The sequence below is a fragment of the Bufo bufo genome, chromosome 4 (assembly GCF_905171765.1).
Source record: "Bufo bufo chromosome 4, aBufBuf1.1, whole genome shotgun sequence".
In the NCBI taxonomy this organism is placed as follows: Eukaryota; Metazoa; Chordata; class Amphibia; order Anura; family Bufonidae; genus Bufo; species Bufo bufo.
Genome location: NC_053392.1, coordinates 426,512,692 through 426,539,016, shown reverse-complemented (window position 1 = coordinate 426,539,016; position 26,325 = coordinate 426,512,692).

The following is a 26,325-nucleotide window of genomic DNA, read 5'->3' as shown; positions in this document are numbered from 1 at the left end:
ACAAGCATGATAAGGATTTACATATCCATATTTTACATCATGATCCTGCAAATCTGTGTCATTTGATTGGGAACGTAGGAGCCCCATCCATACAGCTACTGGGGTGGGGACTGCAATTATCAAGGCACTACATTTCAGCCATCTCAAGGAATTTCCCGACTGCGTCATCTCGTTGGGGGTCAAGGCCGTCTGCCTCCGTTAGTACCCCTTCTGTATCTTCTTCGAGGTCAAGGCTGTCTGCCTCCGTTAGTACCTCTGGGCCTCGTTGGAGGTCAGGGCTGTCTGCCCCCGTTAGTACCTCCTGTCCTTCTTCAAGGCCAAGGCTGTCTGCCTCCGTTCCTGCCTCCTCTCTTTCTCTCACAAGCTTCACTCGGGTGGCGTGGATTTAAATTGGAGATTGTTCAGTCAGCACAGCTGTTCTGGTTACTGCAACGACGGTAGTAGGTGGGCCGTATACGAAATCACCTTGAGCTCTTCCTTTCTTCAGTGTTTCGACCACCATCTCATCCCCCACCCCGTATGGGTGGGTGGGTTCCTGTGGAAAAGAGGGAGACTTACAAGCAACTTTGTCCTCAGTTTTGTTAAGTACCTGTATCAATTTGGTGACATAGTCTTCCCTAATCTGGTCTATGTCACCTTCCTGTACCACTAGGGGGTGTCTTGCCCATGGTGTGGGGAAAGGCCTACCCATAAGGATTTCAATGCTGTTATGTCCTACTCCGTAGAAATGTGCTATTAAGATGGAAGCACTGTATTGGGGGAATGCATAACTTCCCCTCTTTGCAGACTAATTCTAATCCTGTCTTAGGATTTTTCTGCAATACTGGATAACACCAGTCTTGCTGTTCCTGTTCAGTGGCATACCACTGAAGATCAGTAAGCATTTGCAACATCTCAGGGGTTGGAGGTGCCGAACATGACATCTCCCAATGGTTACACAAACCTGTGAGGTTGCATTTGGCCACTCGTTTTGCCACCTTATCTGCCAGCGCATTGCCCTGTGAGACATGATCCTTACCATCTGCTGCCGTGAATCCTCTCCTCTGTCAAATCATACCATGGTCCCACACTACCCCATGTGCGTACCTACTCTCAGTATAAATAGTGACAGGTCTGTCAGCATGTAGAATACATGCTCTAGTGAGTGCAATGAGCTCAGCTGCCTGCTGTGTTAAGTGCGGATGTCCTTGAGTAGGCCTACAACATCATGAGTGGTGTGCAAAATGGTGTAATGTCACATTGTGAAAGGAGTTGCTAATTCTACCATCATAGCACAGGCTGCAAGAGAACACAGACATGCCGGCATCCCCTGGACAGAGGTGGGCATAACCTTTGAGAAAAATACACAAGGACGCAACTTGCCTCCGTTTTCTTGTGTCAGTACACCCGCCATGGTTTTACAATTTTGGCGTGCAAACATGTTAGGGCATATTATAGTCAGGGAGGCCCAGCCCTGGACTCGACATGAGTGAACATTTCAGATAATCAAATGCATTGTACATTTCAGAAGACCATTTAATCAGATCTGGATTTCCATCCAGAGTGGCTTGCCTCAAAACATTGTCAATAGTAAAAGCAATCAAGAATCCATTGTCTACAGTAATTTATCATACCAAGGGAAGATAACATTTCTTTCTTGGTGTGCGGGGCGACCAAACCCGCAATAGACTGGACTCTTTCTGCGCTGATTCTCCGTTCACCTTTTGTGAGGACAAAGCCCAAGTATTCAACCTGCATTTTACACCATTGCATTTGCTTAAGTGTCACTTTGTGACCACATCCTGACAACCATTATAACAGTGATAAACCATCCTGAATGCTGGCCTCCGCTGACATGCTACACAGTAACAAATCATCGACATATTGCAACAGCACAGAACCTTAGGGGGATGTACCATGATTCTAACATCGCTTGGAGGACTATGCTGTACACTACAGGTGAATCAGCATATCCCTGGGGCATCTCTGCACCAGGTCAGTTGGCGTCTGTCAAAGGAAAAAGCAAAAAGTAGTCTGGTTATCTTATCAACTGGGATAGAAAAGAATGCATTTTTCAGATCTATCACACTGAACCAAACAGCGTCTGCTGGAATGGCAGATAATAATTAAGTGACATCAGGTACTACAGGGGCTATAGGCACAATGATGTTGTTGATGGCCCTTAAATCCTGTACAAAGCGGGCAGCACCATCTGCCTTTGTCACTGGATTCACGGGCGTGCTGTAGGGTGAAATCACCTCTTCCAGGATTCCCTTTTGTAGGAATTCTTCTATCATTGGCCTAAGTCCATCAAGTTTCTCTTTTGACAGCATGTATTGTTTCTGGATCACTGAGATGACACCTCGTTTTACAGTAGCTTTGTAATGTGTGCAATCTATGAATCCTGTGTCATATTCATTTGAGGACCATTATGCAGGGTAATGTTGTTAAGTTCTGGGTGGTTCTGTATGTTTGCAAGAATCAGTGGCACTGGTGTAGAGACTGGAATGAGACCTGAGTGTACTCTTATGTCCTGAGTCTTTGCTGATACCTGCAAGTCAAGCTTAATGAACAAATCTCTCCCTAACAGGCTGACTGGGCAATCTGGTATAATGCAGAATACATGATCTGTGACTTATTCCCTGTCCATGGTCTCGAGTGGTAGTGAGTCAGTTTTTGCTCACACTTCCTTCCTCCCACTCTGTCATCTAAGTCCACCCCTTTCAGTCGGACGCTTTGGTCCGCCCTCTGTCTGCCATTAGTATCCTAGCTGTCCATACGAACAGAGCTCTGATGTTAAGCACAACACTTAACATGTAACACATAACTGCAAACATTGAAACAAACAGATCTGACAATACAGACATGAACACACAAAGGGCCCATAAAAATTTTTCATTGACTTCAATAAAAAAATGTACAGCTTGATCAATGCTGTTGGCACCAATAAAAACCAAAAACTTCCAAAAAATAAATAAAAATAAAATTCTCAATGCGCATATTATATAAAAACAAATACTGTATTCCATACACATTCACATACATCTTCATGTACTTAAAACAGCTCATAATCAGTCTTCACACATATTCGCCTCAGTTACAACTCAAAGCCATACCCATTCACATTCCACTGAATCATTCATGTCTTCTAACCCACATTGTTTCATCCCGAAACTTGCAGCACAGAACAGATATCCATACCACACACAGTTTGCTGCTGCATTTTCCAATCTCTTCTGGTTTTCCCTCTGTGATTAATCAACTCTTATAAGAAGACAATATACATGTTATAAATATAGTCATTTGGTAAAAAGCTGGATTCCCTGGGGAAGAAAATGACCGAACAATTCTTTATCTTGTATAATATATTACACATTACTTACTCTGCATGGTCTCCTGGTCGCTTACCTTATCTCAGAAATGTGTTTGTGTGAAGGCGGGGGAAGTTGATTTCTATAGCTCACACTAGAACTAGATACATACTATACTTATCGATTAACTGATGCTGTCTGAAGTCCACGTGGAGACGTTCTTTTTTATGGTAAGCATTAGTCCATCAGATTGTTAATAAATGTGGAAATAATTAGACTGTCAATCCTCAAATCTCAATAACGCTTTCTGAGGGTTTTTGCTTACATGTTACGGCTACTGGGAGTAAGACTTTTGTTTAAATACCTCTATCATGTGTTTTTTTTATCTCCTTTCTGCATATAATCGATATCTCATGAAGGGTTTAGGTTCAAAATACGGTCAGGCGGCAGTGTCGCCTAAGCATAGACCCTTGACCATGTCCATGTGATATATGCTATTGTCTCCTTCCCTGGGAAAGGGGTCTACCGCTTACATTGCCTCTGTCCTCTGTGCCAATTTATCTACCCATGGGTTAAACAAGGTAATACTGTGTTCAAAACAGTAATAGTAAAAAACAAAACAGAATGTTAGTTTTGGGACGACAGCTGTACACTTACGACCCAGTCTGTCACTTCCTCTTATATAACTATTAGACAAAACAACTTATCATGCAAAAACTTCTACAATTATCAAACAAGTTATCATGCAAAATTTATACAATTATCTTATTAAGAATCAAATCAAGCTGTTAGACCTCCTGTTTCCTAAACAGATCTTTTACGGGACTTCCCTGAGCCCATTGAAGTGCACTTTTCCTGGTTCTGGATTCCCGGAATCCTTTCTGTTCCCGAAACAGATTTTTTACGGGGCTCCCGGAGCCCCCCCCCTGAAGTGCACTTGTCTTATTACCGGATTCCCTGAATCCTAAGGCAAAAACTCCCTGAGTTTATGCTTACTGTATCCCTGATACAGTACTTCGAAGTCTATCTAAGGGTCCCTTATGTACTTACTTGAATCGAGACATGGTCAGTGCCCCTGGAATGGCCTAAAGGACAAAAATCAGTGTCTCTTCTTACCAAACATCAGGGATGACCTTCCCAATTCCGGACGAAAGCCCCCAAATTGTAAGGAAATATTCTTATCTTCCCCCCAAATGTGTACCCCAGGTACAAGACCTCGGTATTCAGCTTGATTTGATCCTTCATCTGGCCAGAGAGAGTCATACACAGTGCTGTGCAATTATCAAAATGACTCTAAACTTTATTATTCTGGTGACACATATTTATAGTAATCACATGGCGTGATGTTTAGGTTAAACAGTAACACATGTTTTTTAGCCAGCTTCACCTTTATCTTATCTCTTTGCCAGAGTCCAAGGCTATCCATATATACGAGAAGAACCTCTTAGTCATAAGGACTTTGACCCATTTACGTGTCCATGCTTATGAAATTAATGTATGGAACATGATGTAATATAAACTTATATAAAAATAGGTTTTGGACCGAAATAGAACCTATCAGTGACTCATTCGATTCATTGAATTAAAAAAGACGTGAGTCGTCAGACTGTAGAACAGGTTACACTGAGGCTGTCAGACTGTAGAACAGGTTACACTGAGGCTGTGAGTCAGACTGTAGAACAGGTTACACTGAGGCTGTCGGCTCTTGTTGCAGCAGTGATAAGATTAAGGGACAGGAGCAGAGAGATAAGAGAAGGGACAGATGACACAGTTCAGCACATAGTTTTCCCTGTGCATTCACATTTCACATCACTTGGTTCGTTGTACTACTGTCAGTGTCAGACTGTTGTCACTGTGGGGAACAATGCACAACAGACAACAATTCACATTGCACACCACAGTGACAGCTTCCTCCTGTCCGCCTGTCCAACGTCAGCCTCAGCTTCCCTTTACTATAAAAAAATCACTCTTCCTGACTCACTCAATACTAATCAGAGACGAGTTCAACTTCAGAGAGCTGAAGAGCCGACTCACTGCAGTGTCACTGACTGAGTCAGCAGATGCGCATGCGCACCGGCACCTAGAGTCTTCAGTTCACTTGCGAGTCAGCTCAGCAGTCTGACTCGCCAAGTGAACCGAAGATCCGATTCTGATCCGAATGAGCTGATTCAAATGAACCGATTTCACCTAAAAGATCCGAACTTCCCATCACTATCTCCTGCACACTGTGCCATGCAGGAGGAGGAGCTTACCGACGCACTTCCTCCTGTCCCAGAGCGCAGTGAGACAGGGCTCCCTCCACATGTAGCGCTCCTCCTCCTGCACACTCTGGTACGTGCAAGAGGCGGAGCTTACCGGCAAACTTCCTCCTTCCCAGGGGCGCAGTGAGAGACGGCTCCCTCCACATGCAGGCACCAGCGCTTTCTCCCTCAGTGCGCTCACAGGTCCCTCCTCCCCTGCAGCAGCGGCAGCACATAAGGGAGCTTCAAGCTCCAAAGGACACTTACGTGCTGCTGGAGAGGGGAGGGACATCACCACTGCCACCAATGAAATAAATGTCACATTTGGAAAGTAAGGGGTGCGTGGAGAGGGCGACAGAGAGGCGGGAACACGTCACTGACTCCAGTGTCATGTTCCCATCTCCCCTGGGCCATCTTCTTTAGGTAACCTGATTAAATAAAGTGATTAAGCCCCATCAAACCATGATAGTTTTGTTCCGCATCCAATTCCCATTATTGGGGCATTGGATGCGGACCCCTTAGTTTCAATGGAGCGGAAAAAGATGTGCTGTCTGCATCTCTTGGGGCCCCATTGTAATTAAGGGGCCGCATCCAATCCCCCAATAATGGGAATTGGATGCGGAACAAAACTATCATATGTCTGTTCTGTGGCTTGGGTTGCCACCCGGCCAGTAGTTCACCAGCAAGGCTGGTACTTTAGTTCCCTTGCCGGTGCCAGAATTTTCCTGTAAGGACTGTTAGGGCACTTTCACACTTGCAGCAGGACGGATCCGACAGGCTGTTCACCCTGTCAGATCCGTCCTGTCGCTATTTCGCCGGACTGCCACTCCCCATTGACTATAGCGGGAGTGGAGCTACGGTGCAGCACGGCGTGAGGCCGCCAGACGAAAAAGTCGGACATGTAGTACTTTTAGTCTGGCGGCCTCTCACCGTGCTGCGCCGTAGCTCTGCCCCCATCCCCATTATAGTCGATGGGCACAGAGCAGCGGCACGGCGAAGTAGTGGCAAAATGGATCTGACAGGGTGAGCAGCCTGTCGGATCCGTCCTTCTGCAAGTGTGAAAGTACCCTTACTAATGAGCGCTTCCATCATGGAATGCCCATTAGTACAGCCGTTACCTCCACCGCAACTTGTGCTTGTAAAAAAATTAATAAAATTACGGTACCTCCACCTCCATTTGCTCACGCTGTGGAGAGCACTCCCTGCTGACTAGAAGCTCAAGACAGGACCTACAAGACGTCATCACGTTGGAGCACCGGTCCTGAGCTTGCAGTCAGCAACGAATGTTCACCGCAGCCAGGTGAATGCAAATTTTATTTTATTTTTTTGCAAAAGCAGAGAAGGGGGGCACTAATGGGGGCATTACTCTTACTGGGGGCACTAATGGGGACATTATTCTTACTGGGGGCATTATTCTTACTGGGGCACTAATGTGGCCATTACTAATTCTGGGACTTACCCGGGGCGCTCCACTATAACGTCAGAGCGCCCCACGCGCATGGATCACATGATCGCATGGCATCTTTACTGTTGGCGTTCAGCTCGGACCTTCACCTGACTGCAGACCCAGGTATGTGGACCTTTAATAAAACTAGTTGAGTACCCCTGTTCTATACTAATAAAAGCCCTGTGTACGAGTTGTGTTTCCGTGCGTGTGTGCCGATAACTGAAGTGCGCGCGCACCAGTCAATCAACACACAGCACTCCACACGCCACCCACCTAGCGTGCCGTCCAATCACAGCTGCCCCACATGCAACCACGCCGCCCACACCAGCGCGCACGGCGCACTGTCCAATCATCACACAGCGCTCCATGCGCCGTCCGCACCGTCCACACCTACGCGCCGGCCAACTGCCGCCTCCTATGGTGTGCTCTCCACGTCGGAGCGCAGCCATTAAGTGCATCACAAAGCCTCACGGTCCCAGTACTGTTAGCCACAGACAGCAGTTACTGCCAGCAGTATTAGCCACCAGTCGCTGCCAGCAGTCTCAGCACCACCAGTCAGTGCCAGCCGTCTCAGCCATCAGTCAGTGCCACCAGCCACAGTGCCAGCAGTCTCAGCCACCAGTCAGTGCCAGCTGTCTCAGCCATCAGTCAGTGCCACCAGCCACAGCCACCAATCACAGTGCCAGCAGTCTCAGCCACCAGTCAGTGCCAGCCATCAGTCACAGTGCCAGCAGTCTCAGCCACCAGCCAGTGCCAGCCGTCTCAGCCAGTCAGTGCCACCAGTCACAGTGCCAGCAGTCTCAGCCACCAGCCGCAGCCAGCAGTCTCAGCCACAGTCAACGCTCAGTGCCAGCAGTCTCAGCCACAGCCACAAGTCAATGCCAGCAGTCAGCCACCAGCCGCAGAAAGCAGTCTCAGCCACAGCCAGCACTCAGTGCCAGCAGTCACAGCCACCAGCCGCAGCCAGCACTCTCAGCCAGCAGTCAGTGCCAGCAGTCTCAGCCACCAGTCAGTGCCAGCATTCTCAGCCACAGCCAGCATTCAGTGCCATCAGTCTCAGCCAATGTGGTCAAGTTCCCTTGCCATTTAATATAGACTGTTCCTACTAATGTTTATGCACTACTGTTCTAGCGCCCGTTATTGTAACGGGCTTAATGTCTAGTTTCTAATAAAAGACTACCCTTCAAAAGTAATTAAAACATCTTTAAATAAGGTTAGATCTATGAAAAGAGAAACCTTTTTCATAAAAACTGTAAAAGAGAAAAATGAGGAAGACATTTTGAGAATATGTAATAATGGATGTGGCGCACAGTATTCACTAGGACCAAAATGAGGTGCTCTCAGAGAAGAGGACTCACCCTATCCTCAAGAAGTCAGATACGTATAACAAAGGGGAATCTGGGCACTCTCAAGATAATCAGACCATAAAGAATTTATTGCTACACAAATAGATTAAAATACAAATTAGTGAAATACAAATTCGTGGAATATCCGCTACCCATACACGTCCTATAAATGCTCCTAAAAGACAGGAATATTAATACCAACAAGAAAAATCATGAAATATCCTTAAAATATGGGGATAAATGTAAAATCGCCACAAGTAACAAAATATAGCTACAAATAAAACAATACTGTCAATGAGGTAAATGGGTTACACTTGATATACAGGGAGTGCAGAATTATTAGGCAAGTTGTATTTTTGAGGATTAATTTTATTATTGAACAACAACCATGTTCTCAATGAACCCAAAAAACTCATTAATATCAAAGCTGAATATTTTTGGAAGTAGTTTTTAGTTTGTTTTTAGTTTTAGCTATTTTAGGGGGATATCTGTGTGTGCAGGTGACTATTACTGTGCATAATTATTAGGCAACTTAACAAAAAACAAATATATACCCATTTCAATTATTTATTTTTACCAGTGAAACCAATATAACATCTCAACATTCACAAATATACATTTCTGACATTTAAAAACAAAACAAAAACAAATAAGTGACCAATATAGCCACCTTTCTTTGCAAGGACACTCAAAAGCCTGCCATCCATGGATTCTGTCAGTGTTTTGATCTGTTCACCATCAACATTGCGTGCAGCAGCAACCACAGCCTCCCAGACACTGTTCAGAGAGGTGTACTGTTTTCCCTCCTTGTAAATCTCACATTTGATGATGGACCACAGGTTCTCAATGGAGTTCAGATCAGGTGAACAAGGAGGCCATGTCATTAGATTTTCTTCTTTTATACCCTTTCTTGCCAGCCACGCTGTGGAGTACTTGGACGCGTGTGATGGAGCATTGTCCTGCATGAAAATCATGTTTTTCTTGAAGGATGCAGACTTCTTCCTGTACCACTGCTTGAACGAAGGTGTCTTCCAGAAACTGGCAGCAGGACTGGGAGTTGAGCTTGACTCCATCCTCAACCCGAAAAGGCCCCACAAGCTCATCTTTGATGATACCAGCCCAAACCAGTACTCCACCTCCACCTTGCTGGCGTCTGAGTCGGACTGGAGCTCTCTGCCCTTTACCAATCCAGCCACGGGCCCATCCATCTGGCCCATCAAGACTCACTCTCATTTCATCAGTCCATAAAACCTTAGAAAAATCAGTCTTGAGATATTTCTTGGCACAGTCTTGACGTTTCAGCTTGTGTGTCTTGTTCAGTGGTGGTCGTCTTTCAGCCTTTCTTACCTTGGCCATGTCTCTGAGTATTGCACACCTTGTGCTTTTGGGCACTCCAGTGATGTTGCAGCTCTGAAATATGGCCAAACTGGTGGCAAGTGGCATCTTGGCAGCTGCACGCTTGACTTTTCTCAGTTCATGGGCAGTTATTTTGCGCCTTGGTTTTTCCACACGCTTCTTGCGACCCTGTTGACTATTTTGAATGAAACGCTTGATTGCTTGATGATCACGCTTCAGAAGCTTTGCAATTTTAAGAGTGCTGCATCCCTCTGCAAGATATCTCACTATTTTTGACTTTTCTGAGCCTGTCAGGTCCTTCTTTTGACCCATTTTGCCAAAGAAAAGGAAGTTGCCTAATAATTATGCACACCTAATATAGGGTGTTGATGTCATTAGACCACACCCCTTCTCATTACAGAGATGCACATCACCTAATATGCTTAATTGGTAGTAGGCTTTCGAGCCTATACAGCTTGGAGTAAGACAACATGCATAAAGAGGATGATGTGGTCAAAATACTCATTTGCCTAATAATTCTGCACGCAGTGTATAGTCCCAAACGTAATTGATACTTTCAAAAATATCCTGGAAAAAATCTATAAATGTCACAAATAGTATCCTGTAAGCCAAATGAGGTAGCGGCGTCCCTCTATATGATATAACCAGCGGTGTCCCACTGGGGAAAACTTTCTTGTCCTCCTTGTGACAGCCTGCCGGAAGAATAAGGCTATTTATATAATCACTATATGACAAAAAGGAACTATAAAAAATACAATAAAAAGTGCTTCATACAACTGGATGTATATTCTTAGAAATCTTTTTAGAACCACCTATATCCAATTGCCTATTGATTTGAAGATTTCTAAGAATATACATCCAGTTATATGAAGCACTTTTTTTAGTATTTTTTATAGTTCCTTTTTGTCATATAGTGATTTTATCTAGCCATGATTAATTTTAGATTTAGGTATTATACATGTATATTCATAACTAGGATATTCTATGGGAAAAATTTATATGAGAGAGTTTTTAGAGTATTCTCTATAATAAAAGGTATTTATTTCTAATTTATTACCTAACATAATACCAAATGGGTATAGGATTGTTTTTAGGGTGAAGATATGAAAAAACGCAATGGAACCGCATCGGTACCGCATAAGCGCTGATGCGTTTTCGAGTGATATGGAGGTAATGGATATCGATAAACAGGTGTATGGGAGGTTTTTTATGCAGAAGGTTGCGTTCATGCTATTTTGGGAGATATACGCATACGACTGTCATGAGGTGGAATTTGTATTAGAAACGTGATCTACTACGTGATAATTTACTATGGGGTGAGGACCTCTCTTTTTTACAAATACCCAAGATCATGAAGTCCAAAAATAAGCGGAAAGACCATCTATTTGCCCAAAATCTATGCCGGGTTTTGAAGTAGCCCATGGGCTATAAAAAAGAGGATTATCCAAGGGGTCCGACAGCTACTGAGGAAGGGGTGACCAGATACCCCGAAACGTGTTTAGCCAGGACCCCAGTTATCGTGACCAGCCTGCCATAGATTGTAATATTGTCTGCCGCGCGAATGGGAGGTTGAATTAGACAGCGCAAGACTAACCATATAAGCCAGAGTCCAGCTGCACGTGGCAAACAAACCACCATCGCGGGAGAACGAGAACAAGAGACGCTCGTGAGTACTTGCCTGACAAACACAGGACCACCTAGCCGAGCATTTGTGGGACATTTACTTACACGGTAAGACCGTCCTTATTCTTCCGGCAGGCTGTCACAAGGAGGACAAGAATGTTTTCCCCAGTGGGACGCCGCTGGTGATATCATATAGCGGGACGCCGCTACCTCTGTGTGTATGTACACACTGTTTTCATTTGGATTACAGGATACTATTTGTGACATTATACCAGGAACATTGATTGATTTTTTCCAGGATATTTTTGAAAGTATCAATTACGTTTGGGACTATATATCAAGTGTAACCCATTTACCTCATTGACAGTATTGTTTTATTTGTAGCTATATTTTGTTACTTGTGGCGATTTTACATTTATCCCCATATTTTAAGGATATTTTAGGATTTTTCTTGTTGGTATTAAAATTCCTGTCTTTTAGGAGCATTTATAGGACGTGTATGGGTAGCGAATATTCCACGAATTTGTATTTCACTAATTTGTATTTTAATCTATTTGTGTAGTAATAAATTCTTTATGGTCTGATTATCTTGAGAGTGCCCAGATTCCCCTTTGTTATACATTTTGAGAATAATTCTACCTTTTAATAGCCAATATAAACAGGTAGAAAAAATAATAAATAAACATTGTCATCACATTTTAGAAGATAAAAAAAAAGGCTCAACATTAACTCCTATCCCGAAGATAGCCTATACACAAGCACCTAATTTAGGTTTAAAAGTTGCCCCTTCATATCAGAAGACTATAACAATGAAGATACATAATTGGTTAGAATTAAAGGGATTCCTTAGATGTGGGATATGCAGTAACTGTAAAATCACTTTGATTTCCAAAGAAGACAATTAAGGTACATTCTACTAGGAATTCTTTTCTATTTAGAAATCAAAGACAATCTGACATGCAATTCGACAGATGTGATATACATGATACAATGTCCATGCAACAAACAATATATTGGTAGAACTAAACGTACATTAAAAAGAGAATATCGGAACATATTAATAACATTAGAAATGGTCGAGAACAACATTCTTAATCAAAACATAAAGAGTTCCATAATAAAGACCCATCAATACTTATCTTTATAGCTTTGGAAAAAGTAAAAAAACAATGGAGGGGGAATAGATCACATAGCATCCATGTCAAAAAGGGAATCTAAGAGAATCTTTGAGTGCGATACCTTGATTACAAACGGCTTGAATGCAGAAATTGAGCAAATATTTAATTTCCATAAAAAACGCATCCAAAACGCATCAGAAACGCATATGTGTTTTTTGATGCCCATGCGCTCTTATTTCCTATGTACTGCATTGATGGACGTCCCTCATTGGGATAATACCATTTGGCACATCTATAGTCCATTTATCAAAAAGGAAAGTATGTGATGACAATAAACAAGCAGAACTGTTGACCTATATAATAAGAATGAGTGAAGAGATGATATTTGAAAGAGAGCAGCCCTATTGTTCCACATTTTTATCTTTGAAAAAATGTATTATTGTAAAAACTTATATACAATATATATCAAAATTAAATCGGAATTGCAAATGAGATTCTAATAAGGACATCCATATGATCTACCAGGAGTAATTTTTTTTGTATATATTGTAATTATATGGGCATTAATGTGAAGATCCATTTCACTTTTTAGTAAAGTCCAAGAGAGGAACCTGTTCCACCCATGTTTTCTGGGTATAAATAGTACCAGTATGAGGATTACTAGTAGGAGCCACTGAGGAAGGAGCTTGTTGCTCCGAAACGCGTATGGTACTACAGTAATACAGAAAGACCCCTGACATGACCGTCATTGGGCATCAGTAACTATAAGTGTAACCTTTGAATCCTTCCAAAGAACCGAAGCGTACCACACTAAGAGCGCTACATCGGTGATTCAACAAACAGCCCGATTATGTGAGACGCCACGTGGTACTCCAAATAAGGGTATGCACCAGTTACAACACGGAGAGTCAGGTGGTCTGTTCTTAGGCTACTTTCGCCGTGCCGCCGGACCGCAGCTCCGTCCCCATTGACTATAATGGGGACGGGGGCAAAGCTCCTGCGCAGCACGGCAGTGCATGGCGAAATGCCGCCGGACTAAAAGTTCTGCATGTCCGACGTTTTAGTCTGGCGGCCTCTCATCGCGAACTGCCGTACTGCGCCGGAGCTCCGCCCCGTCCCCATAATAGTCAATGGAGACAGAGCGGCGGTCCGGCGGCACGGCGAAATAGCGGAAGGACGGATCCGACTGGGTGAACAGCCTGTCGGATCTGTCCTGCCGCAAGTGTGAAAGTACCCTAAAAGTGCAATACTGCTCAAGTAAAAGACCTACTCCGGAGAAACAATGTGGTAACATTTTACTTTATTACAAAGAACGGCATATAATAATACAGAGCGCAGTGGTAATAGCAGATTAAGCTAATAAGTATATTTCCATCTGCACTGAACAAAGAAGATAATATGTATATAGTATGAATTATGAACATTGATCAGCTATATCTGGACTAAGTTCTTTATTAACATCAGTTATTATGCACATTTATCTAAGAATGAAATTGGACATTTTTTTGCAAACAATTATGCAATGGATTTCTCTTTCTTATCACGTGAATTGATTGAGGAATCAAATTGGAGTATAATGTTCATGCATCGACCTAAGTTCAGTTTTTTTTATATACAATCATGGTCATCAATTAAGTGAAATGGAATTATGAAGTACGGACATTGGTGTGCGGCATTTGCAATTATTTTATATTGATTCTCTTTATAAAAAGGACATTTGTTTTCATATACATTTATAGAAGATATAGATTCATATTCATAGAAGATCCTCTGCGTTGACTCCATTGTATAGTAAACATTTCATAGGGTGTATCCCTGTCTGTCTCATAAATCACATCTACAGCCCTCTACTGTTTCTACTGGGCCAGACAGGAAAACACAATATCATCTGTGCAAGATTTTTATACATTTTATACTCTTTATTTTTTATATATATTTTTTATTTTCTTATGTTTCTCTTATTTTGATATATTGATGTGGATGAGGACATTAGCGATGAGCAAATTTTTCAAAAATTCAATTCACCAGTTCGCAGAATTTTTTGGGAAATATTTGGTTTGATTCGAATATATTTGCGGTGAATTACTTAAAAAAACGGCTATTTCCTGTCTGCTGAGAGCCTTTATAGTGATGTAGAACACTGTGCCTTGTAGTAACACACATAGGGAATCTATTTTGGTAGTGAAATAATACTGTGAGTCCATATGACATGCAGATGATAGGCGTCACTCTTAGAATCACTGCACACTTCACTTATTAGGGCAGTCACTGACCAAATAACTCAAGTATAAACTCAGCCTTACAGGTCGATGTTAGCGCTAAGAAGCGCACTCCTTTTACACCGTTGCCAGCTGATTCCACATAGATGTCTACAGAACCTGTTCTATTAAACGCATATACAAGTAGAGCCCCCCCGACAGAGTGGAGAGGGTGTCAGCAAGTTTGTGTTGACGTCACTGATTAATTTTTCCTTCCTCTGAGCCATCACAACAATAACCCACAAAAAACGGATCCAGTCTGTGGAGCATACGCCTTCACTCGGTCAGCATTTGCTCAATAATCCATCAGTATTGCTAATGCCCAAAAAAAAAACTGTGGTGGATGTAAAACAGAGATTACACGTGAATGGAATATTTGCATGTCTTCTGTGTTTTGTACCCACTCCTGCTTTTGGCTACCAAATCAAAAGCCAATTCTGATGGGACCATACAGGCCTTACAGCTGCTACACAGACAGGATCCGTTGTGCATCTCCTTTTTCCTTCCTTCTGACAGATCAGAAGAAAGGTCAAATAAATGATGATGTCAGCCAGGCCGAAAGGCAAAATAGTGGCCCATTCATGAAGTGGAGAAGGTGGGAACAGCATGAGAAGTCCACAGAGTGACCCTATGACATAGTGGTGATGGTAGAAGCAGCATAAGAAGACCATAGAGTGGCCTAATGACAGAGTCTGGAGGTGGCGTCAGCATCAAGAGGCCACAGAGTGGCATGACAACGAAAGATTGTGGAGGTGGCAGCAGCATGAGGAGGCCACAGAGTAGCATGATGACAAGAGATTGTGGCGGTGGCAGCAGCATGAGGAGGCCACAGAGTGGCACGAAGACCAAGTGTGGAGGTGTCAGCAGCATTAGGAGGCCAGAGTAGCACGACAACAAGAGATTGTGGGGGTGGCAGCGCATGAGGAGGCCACAGAGTGGCACCACGACAAAGTGTGGAGGTGTCATCAGTATGAAGAGGCCACAGAGTGGCACAATGACAGAGTCTGGAGTTGGCAGCAGTATGAGGAGGCCACTGAGGGGCACAATGACGGAGTCTGGAGTTGGCAGCAGTATGAGGAGGCCACCGAGTGATACAATGACCAAGTCGGGAGGGGGAAGCAGTATGAGGAGGCCACCGAGTGGCACAATGGCAGAATCTGGAGTTGGTAGCAGCATGAGGAGACCACAGAGTGGCCCAATGCCAGAGTGTGGAGGTGGTGGCAGCAGTAGCATCAGGAGGAGGCCACCGAGTGGCACAATGACCAAGTCTGGAGGTGGCAGCAGTATAAGGAGGCCACCGAGTGGCACAATGACTGAATCTGGAGGTGGCGGCAGCATGAGGAGACCACAGAGTGGCAAGGTGACATAGTGTGGAGATTGCAGTAGCAGCAGCAGGATACCACAGAGTGGCAAGGTGACATAATGTGGAGATGACAGTAGCAGCAGCAGCATCAGGATACCACAGAGTGTCAAGGTGACATATTGTGGAGATGACAGTAGCAGCAGCAGCATCATCAGGGTACCACATATGGTGACGCTGCATATGTTGATGCAGGTCTGTCGTTTCAGCTTCTGCCCACATATTCTACATATGGCCATGTTAACTTCCTCCGGCAGCTTAACAAAAAACTGCCACACCGCCGAGTAGGTGATTTTCCCCCCAACAGTCCGCACTGACTGACTGCTACCGCCACTGCTTCTGTGAACCCCTGCACCACTACTTCCCGGACGGTAGGCTGCTGCGAAGAAGGTGGTCTACCCCGGGCACGTTTGGCTCCCGACCTCCCACTGCTGCCACCCTGCTGACTCCCAGCCATGCTTTCAACACATATAACCGCTCAAGTGAACTGAGAATACATATATATTTTTGTACTGAAATAGGCCACTAAACACTGTCAACACATATAACCGTAGAAGTAAACTAAGAATATATATATTTTTTTGTAGTGAAATAGGCCACTAAATACTTTCAACACATATAACCGCCGAAGTGAACTGAGAATATATTTTTAGTTTTGTACTGAAATAGGCCACTAAACGCTTTCAACACATATAACCATCGAAGACATTTAACACCACTAGTATATCTTTCAATGAAATGTTACATATTTATGATTTAATAGAATTGAAAAATACTTGTCTCTCTCCTGACACAATGCATTGTTCACCAGACTTTAACCCCTCCAACCGGGATTTCTATCCGGTGCAATCCAGGTCTCATGCACTGGATAGGTTTCAAGAACTGGTTGAAAGGGATCTTGTCTCATTGAGCAATCTTGTAGCTTCACAACATAATGATCTTTATACTGACAATTTGTCTAGAAAAGAATCATTAGCACTGCGCAATCTCCAAAATAGAGATGATATTGTTGTGAAACAGGCTGATAAGGGGGTAGCTGTGGTCATTCTTGATAGTGAACTCTATAGATGCCAAATTAATCGGATGTTACACAAAGATAAGACCTATATGAGTTTACTAAGTGACCCGCTCCCCTCTTTTCAACCAGAATTGAAAACTCTGTTGTTGCATGGTTTCAGCTTAGGCATTCTGAGTCAAAAAGAACAGGACTATATTTTTGTTGCCTTTCCTGTCACCCCCATCATACATGCCTTACCAAAAGTCCATAAATTAATCTTTCCACCCCCCTTAAGACCAATTGTCTCGGGTATAGGGTCTTACTCTGAACGCCTCTGCCAGTGGGTTGACTCGTTACTGCAGCCTTTGATCCCCAACATCCCTGGTTTTTTAAGGGATACCAAATCAGTTCTACAAACAATACAGGAGCTTGAATGGTCCCAGAAATACTCATGGGTCACTGCGGATGTAATTGCTCTTTACCCTAGCATCCCCCATAATATGGTTCATACCTCCCTGGTTTGGTTTTTGGAAAACTTTGGAAATTTCTCTGTTGTGCTGTCAGAGTATGTGGTGGCTGTGGTGGACTTCCTCCTGAGACGAAACTATTTCATGTTTGATGGTAAGTTTTTCCTGCAGACATCGGGGGTGTCGATGGGGGCCAAGTTCTCTCCCTCCATCGCTAATATCTTTATGGCATGGTGGGAGAGGAGCTTTCTCCTCATCGACACCAACCCTTTTTCGGATCATGTGAGGTGGTATGGCCGTTACATCGACGACCTGATCTTCGTCTGGTCGGGCGATGTGGCGGCCATACCGCTGTTCACAGATTATCTGAATTCATGTGTAAATGGTATTCGCTTTACCGTTCAACACAGTATCAACAACATCGAATTTTTAGATCTCAGACTCAGGGGGGACTCCGCCACAGCCTCCATATACACCAGCACACACAGGAAACAAACAGCTGGTAATGCACTACTGCATGCACAGTCATGTCATCCCACACACACTATCAGGAATATACCCAAGGGAGAATTAATCAGAGCCAGAAGAAACTGCAGCGACGAGTCAGCCTACAGAACAGAGGCAAAAAACATCACTAAAAGATTGACACATAGAGCTTATTCACAAAAAATGTTGGACAAATGCAACAGAGAGGTATCAAATATAGATAGGAATTCACTATTAATTACAAATGTGAAAAAACACAATCAAAATATTAGAGAGACATCAAACCATGAAAGAAAAAATATCTTTGTAACACAATATAGCAAAGAATATACCCAAATTTGTAATATTGTAAAAAAACACTTTCCAGTTTTAGCGTGCGACAAAACATGGGCAGCAATGGCACAAAAAGGCGTAAAATGTGCAGCCAAAAAAGCACCCACCATAGCCAGCTCAGTAAGTCCATCCCTTTTTAGAAATGATAAATTCCGTTCAATCCAGAGTACATGGTTATCCACAAAAGGGAACTACAAATGTGGTCATTCCATTTGTATTTGCTGTAAATATATGAAAATTAGCCAGAGCTTTGAATTTACTGTCAATGGTCAGGTTTTCAAGATACATTCTTTTCTCAATTGTAACACCACCTTTGCTATTTATTGTATAACATGCACAAAATGCAAGTTGCAATATGTAGGATGCACAACAAATGCCATAAAAACACGTATTAGAAAACATATATCAGACATACCGCATCATGCGAACCGCAATGTATCTGCGGCAAGTCTCCACTTTGCCACAGTGCATGGTGGGGATGTCTCATATATGTCAGCACAAGGTATTGAAAAAGTTAAAAAACCTTTAAGAGGTGGTGACAGAAAACGCAGACTTCTGAACAGAGAATCTTATTGGATCTTCCAATTAGAAAGTCGCCAACCTCACGGTCTTAATAAAAAACTTGACCTCATCTTACAATATTGATCCTCAATTTATTGATCATATAGTATTCCTCCCTCTCTTATTTTTCTCACCCCGTTCCTTTATTATTATTTTTCTGAATATGTTACTGTTATTTTTCTGAATATGCGTTTTTATGAATCACATAAACTTATGGTATGTTTTTAATTAAGTGCTGACTTGTGGATGGGAGTGGTTGAACCTCAGCCTGATTACTTCAGGTGAGGAAGTCAGTCCCTCCCTCTTCTCTATAAAAACCTCTTGCAGTGTACTTGGAATTGTCATGAGTAAGGGCTAAGATTGTATTGTGCCCGAAACATGTAGACCTGCATTCTTGTACCTGGATTTTATTGAATATTGAATAAAGCCTTTGGATTACCACGAATACAAGCTGGACCAACCAATCTTTTTTTCTTCATACTCTTATTTCTCCTACTTCGGGTGAAGGAGCCGGTCCGCGCTATACCAGTGGAATCCTCGGCAGGTGAGAGCTGCTCAAACCCCTGATTTTCACATTTTTCTTTTTGTACTGAAATAGGCCACTAAAAGCTTTCAACACATATAACCATCAAAGTGAACTGAGAATATATTTTTCTTGCTGTACTGAAATAGGCCAATAAACGCTTTCACCACAAATAACTGCAACAGTGAAGTGCGTATATATTTTTCTTTCTGTACTGAAATAGGCCAATAAACGCTTTCAACACATAACAGCCGAAGTGAACTGAGTATTTTTCTTTTTGTACTGAAATAGGCCACTAAATTCTTTCAACACATATAACCACAGAAGTGAACTAAGAATATATTTTTCTTTCTGTACTGAAATAGGCCATTAAACCCTTCCGCCACAAAAAACTGCAACAGTGAAGTGCGTATATATTTTTGTTTCTGTACTGAAATAGGCCACTAAACGCTTTCAACAGAAAGCAGAAGTAAACTGAGGATATATTTATCTTTTTGTACTGAAATAGGCCACTAAACGCTTTCACCACAAATAACTGCAACAGTGAAGTGCGTATATATTTTTCTTTCTGTACTGAAATAGGCCAATAAACGCTTTCAACACATATAACAGCCGAAGTGAACTGAGTATTTTTCTTTTTTTACTGAAATAGGCCACTAAACGCTTTCACCACAAATAACTGCAACAGTGAAGTGCGTATATATATTTTTTTCTGTACTAAAATAGGCCACTAAAGGCTTTCAACATAGCACTTGCACCCCAATAACAAGAACAAATTGCTGGAATGACAGAGCTATATAATGGCTATTTGGATCCCCAAATAATCTTTCCGTGCACTTGTAAATTTCTTTTATAGCAGTGTCCCTAGTGCCTTCTGACGTCTCTCCCTGCACTAAAATGCTGTGAAATGATTCCTTCCTATCCTTTCCTTGCACTTGTAAATCGCTTTTCTGGCAGTGTCCCTAGCGCCTTCTGACATCTCTCCCTGCACTAAGATGCTGTGAAATGATTCCTCCCTATACTTTCCCTGCACTTATAAATGGTTTTAGTTTTCTTTGTCAAAAGGAGGTTTTTCCTATTGCTGTCCCTAGCGCCTTCTCACGTCTGTCCCTGCACTCAGAACGCTAGAAAATGTCTGAATCTAAGATGGCCGCCGTATTTATAGGGCTGTGACATCACAGGGCTGGCTGGCTGCTGATTGGCTGCATCATGCATGTCAGTCTGGGTGATCCCACCTTCCCATACTTCCTTTCTCCATGTCCTCACACGTGCAGCAGCCATTTTAGGAAAATGCGTTTCGTTACCACGAAGCGCAAGGAAATTCGTATTAGTTGCGAATTGAATTTTTCCTGAAATTCGGATCGAATTCCTTTTTTCGGCAACTTTGATTCGCTCATCTCTAGTGGACATAATAAATATCTGTTCTTGATACATTTCTTGGTGATTAAGTGCCTGTTAATATATCTAACATAGTAACATCTAATATATAAAGCTGAGTGTGTGTGTATGTATGTATGTCTGCTAAAGGAATCCGCACCATTGCATTTACAATCATAAAATTTGGCACACCGCTACATCGGGTGTCCGGAAATGTTTTAGACCAGGTCTCAGCTCTCTAGGACGTACCGTTCCTGAGATATTCCCCAAAAAACGCATTAGCCAATAGAAGCTTGGTCACATGATCCTTATCAGACAACAGAAGCTCGCAAGCCGTTAGCCTCCACATACACAGTTTTACTCCAGGTTTCCATAACAACCCAGCCATTTTCCTTCACTGCTGTAGGTGAGCTTTAAAGGAAATCTGTCACCAGGATAATCGCTATTAAGTAAAGTCATGGCCTAATAGCACTTAGTATCTTATTTCAAGATGTACCTTTGTTCCAGCAATAGATGTTTTTATCCTCTGAAAATCCAGTTTATTTGATATGCAGATGATCCAGTAAGATGCCCAGAGGGGCATCACTCTTGCAGGAAGGAGCCCAGACACGCCCGCTGCCACAATGTTTCCACCCTCAAAAGATGAACGTAAAACCCGCCCCCAGGTCTCGCTAAGCCACTCCCGGTTAGGCCACGCCCCTTCCACTCCTTAGCCGACAGGGATTGAAAAAATTTAGTTAAAAATCTACTTTAGTCAGCTGCAGGGGTGGGAGAGGCGGTGACTTTCTTCCTGCAGCTCACACACAGACAGCACAGTGCTGCTGTCTGAGAGTGAGTTGTTTAAAAGGACATCCTTGCGTCCATCCAGGCCCTGCTCCAGAAAGAGGACAGGGAGTGGCCTAAAACTGTACCTCTGCCCACCCTAGGGACAGGCTGCTGTGCAGGTCACAGTTAAGGGGATAATCCATTAAGGATTGCGGGCCCCTGTGGAGGTCACTGTCAAGGGGGTAGTGTTCTGTGAAACTCACTGTTAAAGGGGAAGGCTGCTGTAAAGGTCAAAGTTAAGGGGGTGGGCTGCTGTGGTGATCCAATTTTAAGGGGCGGGGCACTCTGGGGGGTCAGTGTTAAGGGGTGGGGGGCTGTGGAGGTCACTCTGTTAAGGAGGCTGGGTGCTGTAGATGTTACTGTTATAGTGGATAGTGTTGATATCTTTTAATGACACACACAAACATTAAATGAAATAGATTAAATATACCCAAGCGAAGCCAGGTCCTGAAGCTAGTAGTATAAGGCCGAAAAAAGACATTTGTCCATCCAGTTCGGCCTGTTATCCTGCAAGTTGATCCAGAGGAAGGCAAAAAAAACAAACGGTGAGGTAGAAGCCAATTTTCCCCACTTAAGGAGAAAAAAATTCCCTCCCAACTCCAATCAGGCAATCAGAATAACTCCCTGGATCAACGACCTAACTCTAGTAGCTATAGCCTGTAATATTATTACACTCCATAAATACATCCAGGCCCCTCTTGAACTGTTTTAGTAAACTCACCATCACCACCTCCTCAGGCAGAGAGCTCCATAGTCTCACTGCTCTTACCATAAAGAATCCTCTTCTATGTTTGTGTACAAACCTTCTTTCCTCCAGATGCAGAGGATGTCCCCTTGTCACAGTCACAGTCCTGGGGATAAATAGATGATGGGAGAGATCTCTGTACTGACCCCTGATATATTTATACATAGTTATTAGATCTCCCCTCGTCTTTTTTCTAAAGTGAAGAACCCTAATGTTGATAATCTTTCAACGGTAATGTAGTCCCCCCATTCCAGTTATTACTTTAGTTGCCCTCCTCTGAACCCTCTCCAGCTCTGCTATGTCTGCTTGTTCACAGGAGCCCAGAACTGTACACAGTACTCCATGTGTGGTCTGACTAGTGATTTGTAAAGTGGTAGGACTATGTTCTCATCACGGGCATCTATGCCCCTTTTGATGCAACCCATTATCTTGTTGGCCTTGGTAGCAGCTACCTGACACTGTTTTTTACAGCTTAGTTTTTGCTGTTCACTAAATTTCCTAGGTCCTTTCCATGTCAGTGTTACCCAGTGTTTTACCATTTAGTATGTATAGGTGACTTGCATTATTCCCTCCCATATGCATAACCTTACATTTGTCAGCCACTTACTGCCCAAGCCTCCAATTTATCCAGATCCATCTGTAGCAGTATACTGTCCTCTACCTTACAAATTTTCCATATATACAGACTGAGCGGCAGTCTGATAACAGTGCACCTAAATCTAGAGGCCAAAGCGGGAGAGCCACTATATAGATTTATCATACTCCGATTTCTTGAAGATGCAGATGGGCAGGACTGCTCCCCGGTGTAACTTTGACATTAGACAGTGGTAGCTCATGCGTGACACCTGCCGTTTGCTCAGGCACTTTGAGGAGGCCACTTTGTCAGTCGCCACGACTATGGGATGAATGATGTTAATGCACTTCTTCATGTCCTGGAGGGGATGCTGATAAATCTGATTGGCGAGGGGACAAAAGACATGGCCCCTACATCTCATGGCCACCTGAGCCCTGTGGAGGCTTAACTGGCACAGGAAGAGCCTAAACACCTAGGAATTCTATACAGAACTAGGTGTTTTATCTGCCCAAGCGACATGAGAGGAGCAGGAGGAGAATGAGGAGCTAGAGGGCGACAACAAAGACAATGCCGATGACCCTGATAGACTGTTGCAGTAGGCAGTGGAGACATAGACAGGAAGTTCCTCTGAGACTCATGCGTAAATGGCCAGATGCATGCTGAGTTGCTTGCATAGTGACAGCTGCAATATTGCAGAGGGATGACTACTGTCTCTCCACAATGTAAGATCTTCACTACTAGTGCAAAATGGGGGCCTTTTTTTTTTACACCTTCTGAGAAGGATCACAAACTAAACTACTATCGAGACATACTTTGTACACTAATGCCTCTTGTACAGCATGCAGTATGGGGGTCTGTACGCTTTAATATAGCGCTGAGAAGCGAGTTTAACTAGATCAAAGCATAGCATTGTGGATGTGTAATCCAGTTCTGTTTCTCTCCCCCTGATAATTGTTATTTGAATCTTTCTTCTTTACTACTGGTATCAGCACTCCTTCCATTCGGCACAGGTGGTTTTAATCACAGAAGTCTGCATATAAGTGGTCATTGACCTGTAGCTCCTGATAGCAATGGACATGTTGTGTTAGACAACTGTTCACATGGTGCAGTACTGCGTGGTGGCCTTTGTTTTTGTGGCGCTCTGCTGGTGGGTTGGTGGGACCCAGTGCCATGGGTGGCATTGTCAGACAGCAGAGGTGCTGTTTGACTCCTGGGTCTCGCCGCCTACTAGGGCAGTGCCGCTTTGTCACCGCATTGTTGCTGCGCCTTTTTGTCAGAGTAGGCCCCACTCAAAGAGGCGACCTTGGTGTGGTGAGTGGGCTTATGCCTTTTGATCAAAATGTACACTAATGCCTCTTGTACAGCATGCAGTATGGGGGGCTGTACACTTTAATATAGCGCTGAGAAGCGAGTTTAACTACAGTCGTGGCCAAAAGTTTTAAGAATGACACAAATATTAGTTTTCACAAAGTTTGCTGCTAAACTGCTTTTAGATCTTTGTTTCAGTTGTTTCTGTGATGTAGTGAAATATAATTACAACTTCTGGGCCAATTCCTGACTGATAGCAACCCATTCTTTCATAATCACTTCTTGGAGTATGTCAGAATTAGTGGGTTTTTGTTTGTTCACCCGCCTCTTGAGGATTGACCACAAGTTCTCAATGGGATTAAGATCTGGGGAGTTTCCAGGCCATGGACCCAAAATGTCAACGTTTTGGTCCCTGAGCCACTTAGTTATCACTTTTGCCTTATGGCACGGTGCTCCATCGTGCTGGGAAATGCATTGTTCTTCACCAAACTGTTGTTGGATTGTTGGAAGAAGTTGCTGTTGGAGGGTGTTTTGATACCATTCTTTATTCATGGCTGTGTTTTTGGGCAAAATTGTGAGTGAGCCCACTCCCTTGGATGAGAAGCAACCCCACACATGAATGGTCTCAGGATGCTTTACTGTTGGCATGACACAGGACTGATGGTAGCTGTCACGACCATGGTATGGCCGTGACTCCTGAACCACATGCAGTTGCCTGTGGTCTGGGGTTGTTGTCAATCACAGGTGAGGGCTGAAGTATGTTGCATCACCTGTGGTTGTCGCTGGCAACATTAGGTATATGGCAGTCGAGCAGCTGGAGCTGGTTGCTAGGCTGCTCGCTGTCATTGCATGCGGTTGCACCTGGCAACCTGTCTATTAGGTGTGCCTTGTGTTTGTTTGTTGTGCAAAAGGTTTTTGTATGTGTGCACGTCCCCTTTAAGTAGCTGTCTTCCCTTCCCTGGTGTGGGAAGGGTTAATTCCCTTCCTAGTGTGTGTGCACTGGGTGTGTCTGTGTGGGTGTGGCTACATGGGCTATTTAGCCTCAGTTGAGAGCAGATGTCTGAGGGGTACTTCAGCCATAGTTGGCTGGAGTCTTCCTCCTGGTTTATATCCCATCTGCCAGTGAGGGCCACCCTTGTGGTCATAAGTTATGTTACATGGTGTTATGAAGGTGTGTGTTTGGTCTCCTTGTTATTGCAGCTTATGGTCCTGAGTGAGGTGTGGTGTGTGCTGTGTTCGTTTGAGTTCTTGTGGACAGCAGCACTTATACATAGGTTCCAGGCTCTGTGTCTGTGGCAGGTAGGTGTTGTGTTGTTGCATTTACCTGCCATTGCCATAAGCTGTTCATGTTCCCCTTTCTTTGTAGCTTGGCCAGTGAGACTCCTGTTCCTCCGTATCTAGCAGGAACAGGTCGTCTTACCCTGCTCCTAGTCCAGGGCCACCCTGAGGGCTAGAAGGGACTTCAAGGTTCCGGAGTATGAGCCCTCCCACCATCAGGGTCGGCTCATACGGCTAGTAGACAGGGTCAGAATTAGGGATTGATAGGAGGTGACCTGCTCCCTGATTCCTGTCCTGGCCTTGCATCGACCATCCATCTTCAGGCATCGCACGGCTGAGGGTTTCCCCCATCCTCAGCCGTGACAGTAGCGCTCACCTTTTCTTCTCCGGACAAGCCTTTTTCCAGATGCCCCAAAAAATCGGAAAGAGGCTTCATCGGAGAATATGACTTTGCCCCAGTCCTCAGCAGTCCATTCACCCCCCCCCCATCGCTCACCGATGGATTCGGCCCAGTGGGACAACCCGGTGATGGAGTATGCCTCCTTTGTGTAGGGGTGTGGTTAACTGTACCTAAATTAGGTAATAATGACTGAATAGTGGTAGGACAACTGATGTTAGTGATGTCAGTTTTGACCGGCATGATTGCCCTCACATTTTTGGTGTCAGGTAGTGACCCCTGACGTCTATTTCTACTATTAACAAAAGTGACTGCCCTATGGGTTTTGGGCAGTATAGAGTGTGGGTTAGGGTGAGAAGGACCACGTTTGTGGTAAGTGAAACCACGTTTGGATAGTGCAATATTAGTGATTTGAT